Source organism: Cebus imitator, unplaced genomic scaffold (genome assembly GCF_001604975.1).
Source record: "Cebus imitator isolate Cc_AM_T3 unplaced genomic scaffold, Cebus_imitator-1.0 Scaffold208, whole genome shotgun sequence".
NCBI classification, from domain to species: Eukaryota; Metazoa; Chordata; class Mammalia; order Primates; family Cebidae; genus Cebus; species Cebus imitator.
In genome coordinates, this window is record NW_016107523.1 from 3,380,609 (window position 1) to 3,385,372 (window position 4,764).

The window sequence follows — 4,764 nt, forward strand, 5'->3', positions numbered from 1 at the left end:
CTCAGCCTCCTGAGTAGCTGGGACCATGAGCATGCACTACCACACCTGACTACATTTTTATATTGTTTTGTGAAGATAGGGTCTCCCCATGTTGCCTAGGCTAGTCTTAAACTCCTAGGATCAGGGGATCCTCTTGCCTTGCCCTCCCAGAGTGTTGGGATTACAGGTGGGAGCTACTGTGCCCAGCCCCTGTGCAACTTTTGACTCCCCGAAAACTTAACTACTAATAGCCTACTGTTGACCAGAAGCATTATCAGTAACATAAACAATTAACACATATTTTGTATGTTACATATATTAAATACTGTATTCTTATAATAAAGTAAGCTAGAAAAAAGAAAATGTTAAAATCAAAGAAAAATGTATTTACTACTCATTAAGTAAAAGTGGATCATCATAAAGGTCTTCATCGCTGTCATCTTCACATTGAGGAAGCTGAGGAGGAGGAGGAAGAGGAGGGATTGGTCTTGCTGTCTCAGGCATGGCAGAGGCAGAAAAAGGGGAAGAGGTGGAAGGAGTGGCGGGCACACTTGATGTAACTTTTTTTTAATTGAGAAAAATCCACATATTAGTAGACCCAACATAATTCAAACCTGTACTGTTGAAGGGTCACTTGTACTTAGTCCATCCTCAGGTTTCCCTAATTGTCTAAAAAAATTCTTTTTTTTTGGATAATTGGTTTGTTTGCAACAGGATCTGCTCATTGTATTTGTTTATCCTCTTAAATCTATTAATTCTCTTATAATTTATAACAGTCCTGTCTGCGTTTTTTTCATGCCCAGAATAGCCCATTCTGGTGAGGTATTGTTTAACTTGTTTCTTTGTCCTTTGTATTTTATATGGACTGGAAATTAGATCTATATGCTTAGTTAGGTTCAGAATATATTTTTTTGGAGAGGTGGGTAAGAGTGCTTGTGGTCACTTCATACTACACCACATCTGGAGGCACATATTGTCTGGTCATTTCACCTTAAGCGTTGTGAAGATTCATCAGAGGGTTCAGGTGGTGACAGCTTGATCCCTTTGTGAAGCCCAACCTTTCACCTAACGCTTTTACCATCCATTGATTACCAATGCATGAACTAGTTATGTAATTAAAGGTTGCAAAATTGTGATTGTTCTAATTTGGTCACTTCTGCTATTATTAGCTGAAATATTTCTATATGAACGAACTGTTTTCTCATTCACAAGAGCTATTTGGTTAACCTAAAATATGTCGTCATTTATTGAGTTGTTAAAATCCCCAATTGGGTAACCAAAGGCTGGTTTCTTCTTTAACTAAAACTCTTATTATTTGACTAAGGCTTATGATAAAGTGATTTTCTTCCTTCTTCCAGAAGTTAAAGCTATTCCTGAATGTTAGATTAGTGATTTTTGTGGGTTGGGTCATGGGGAAGATCTTCCAGTCCTGAGGGAGCAGTTTTAATTCTATTGAGGAAAAGGTGGGGGAGCAGGGGGGGAAAAAAACAACAGAAGAAAAGATTATATACTCTCTTCATTGTTGTGGACTTGCAGTGCTGGTGTGGTGCTTGCTTGGGTGGGGGAATTTTAAAAATTCCTCTACCAGAGACTAAATCAGACTCACCACGGAGTCCTTTAAATTTTAAAGACCTATGGCCCTAAAAGGGCCTCAGCACAGTTTTGCAATCAAATTCATTGAATTTTAATGACTAGTACATCTTGGGAAGCTGCAGGAACTCCTGATGGTTTTCCAGAGATGCAGCTAAAGCTCTTCTTGCTAGCTTTCTCTGAAGCTGAAATCTCAGGAAAGCTTTGTCTCCTCTGCTGTTATTATGCTCTGCCTTAGGCACTAGAGGTGATGAGAGAGGAGCAGGTGGCTCAGGCAGCCAGGAAAACTTTCACTTATATATCAATTAAACATAAATTTCATTCACTAAAATTTCATGTAGTAAAATGGCTTCCTGCTTTTTCATGACCTTTTATTCATATATCACTTACTCACACGGTCATATTTAAAAACCTTTCACAGTTTGAATCTTACCTCATTAGCCTTTTATTTTTTAGGACACTGTCTTCAGCCTTCAAGTTTTTGACCGTGAATTACAGTGTGTCAAACTGGACGAGTCATCTTAGGTGAATTTTCACCAATTGAAAAATTGGAGGTAAGGAGTATATTCCTTTTTTGAAAATGAATATATATTACTGTTAACATGTTTACACCCTCCCTCTATTTATATTCTGTGTCCTTTGTGCGTTTAAAAGCAAGGATGACAAAATAAAAGATGTCCAGGTGATTTCATGTGTTTTGCTTTAGGCCCTAAATCGGGACCCTAAGGAGCAGCAGCTGCTGCTGCTGCTATTGCTACTACTAGTACTATTAGTACTACTGCTACTGCTACTGCTTCTACTACTACTAATACTACTACTACTGCTACTAGTGGGAGTTAACAATTGTCCAAGTTCTTTGGACAATTCATTTGCTATTAGAAACTTTACCTGAAAATAGAAGGGTAATTTAGCAATTTATTTTGAATAAAAGAGGCTAATCCCACTCAGGTGCCAGATCCCCAGCATTGGAGCTGGTGGAGATTGAAAGATCTACCCCAAGGAATAACTAGACATGTGGGATGTACAAATTTTCCCAACTTCCTAGTTTTTGCAGTTTTTCTTATTCTCAAATCCATGTTGCATAATTGAATTGAGCAGATGGTAAATACAATATTATGAACAAAAAAGGGTATAATTTTTTTAGTGGTTTTGTAACCATAATTCTTGCTTTGTGCCATTGGTAGATCTCTATCAGGAAAGACTACATAACAGTTTCAGCCATGATTTCTAGATAGTTTATCTTTCCACATTATGAAAATATTCCCACTTTTTATAACATCTGTTTCCTAGTGTAATAACACACATGAGTATGTGCTGTGAATTAAATACTTAGGCAAGATGTTTTGACACCTGTTTAATAATCTTAGCTTTTAACAAGTTTTAAAATCCCTACAGCCTTTAGTTACCGTCTTGTGTGAAGTGTTTGTATTTGGGTTGACAGAGTTTTTCAGATTTGGGACTATTGGCATCTTGGGCTGGACGGTTTTTTGTTGTTGGGGCTGTCCTGTGCATTGTAGGGTGTTTAGCAGCATCTCTGGACTCTGTCAGATATCAATAGCACGTCTCCTCAGTATGACAACAAAAATATCTTCAGACGTTGCCAAATGTCCCTTGCAGGGCAAAATCACCCCCAGTTGGGAACTACTGGGTTAGATGATGTGGAGTTTCTTCCAGCTTTATAATTCTGTTGTTTTTATTTTAAACAAAAAACCTACTCTTTTTTGTAATCCAGCTTAAATGTCATCTTTTCTGGAAGCTCTCCTCAGCTCTCCTTCTCTTTGTTCTACCTTCAATGTTTCTTTTTTCTGACTATTTATTATAGAACTCAACCCCACTCTATTATAACTGCCAGTGTATTTCTCTCACTACAAGGACATGCGTCCTCTATATCACCAAGCTTAGATTTTATTAAATTAATGGACAATGGATTAGAAATTGTTTAGTAAATGACTAAAATGGCATTTCTGTTCATCTTTCAAACTCTTCCACTAAGAAATTCCCACAGTTGTGATCTTGGATTTCAGGGTTAATGAGACTATTCATTTTTTAAAGAATCTCTTAAATATATTAGAAGACAGGAGCCTCCTTTATGTATGTGGGGATGCTACATGAACACATCTAGGCTGCACTTCAGAGAAAGTCACACAGAAATTCATAACGTGAAGAGTTAAGCCATTTCAACTTTCATATCCAGAGGTTTCTCCTGTACCTCCACTTTGCTTCTAAATCAGAAAGCTTCCATCTATTCAGAAAAAGGTAACAAGGAAAGTAGTACAATTTTTCATTGTATAACCTAAAATATATCACCATATTTGAAGTCAGTATTTCTCACGGTAAGAAATAAATTTTAATCGGGATCTAGTACATATACACATACCTGAAACAAGTTTTTAAATTAGTATTTGCCATTACTGTGTGTGAAACACATTGATATTTTCTGTTATTTCTTTTTCTTTTCCCCTTAAATTATAGTCATCACCTAGTACATTTGTTATACAATTCATTAATAGGCCACAACCCACCATTTAAAAAACACTGTTCTAAGTAATCTCCTTAAGTAATAAAATGATCTGCCTCTGGCATATGTCACCAACAGGTTGTTCTGTCTTTCTTTTAAAGTAACATTATTTAGGAATTGACACAACCAAGACCTTAAAACACCTTAACTAGAGCAAATTAGATTTCTAGTTATTTTAAAGGCCTATATTTTGTCATTTATATTGAATATTTAGTGTGTACAAGGCACTGTAGCCAAAAGAGCATGTTTGGTTCTTGTTCTCAAGATTTACAGTGAAAAATCCTAGAGGAGCATAAACAGTTAATCAGTATATTAAGTGTTGAAAATGATAACACACAGTGACTTCTATACGCATTTATGAAAGGAAGAGAATTTTATAGGCACTTAGGAAGGGGTTACATAAATGTGGGATGGCAAAAAAACAAACAAGAAGTCCGGGTGCAGTGGCTCATGCCTGTAATTCCAGTACTTTGGGAGGTCAAGGTGGGCGGATCACCTGAGGTCAAGAGTTTAAGCCTGGCCAATATGGTGAAACCCTGTCTCTACAAAAATTAGCTGGGCATGATGGAGGGTGCCTGTAATCCCAGCTACTCAGGAGGCTGAGGCAGGAGAATTGCTTGAACCCGGAAGGCAGAGGTTGCAGTGAGCTGAGATCGCACCATTGCACTCCAGCCCAG

At 37.3% G+C, this 4,764-nt stretch overlaps 1 protein-coding gene across 8 annotated transcripts in view; it reads left to right on the top strand.

The window, feature by feature from the left end:
• TAB3 (TGF-beta activated kinase 1 (MAP3K7) binding protein 3) overlaps positions 1 to 4,764 on the top strand; it is a 62,963-nt gene that overhangs the window by 15,875 nt on the left and 42,324 nt on the right. For 7 of the 8 annotated variants that reach the window (XR_001830893.2, XR_001830892.2, XM_037745689.1 and 4 more), the window contains exon 2: positions 2,026 to 2,123. The exons of the other annotated variant lie outside the window; for it this stretch is intronic. The gene's annotated coding sequence lies outside the window, so the exon portion shown is untranslated. The remainder of the gene's footprint in view (positions 1 to 2,025; positions 2,124 to 4,764) is intronic. 8 annotated transcript variants of the gene reach the window in all.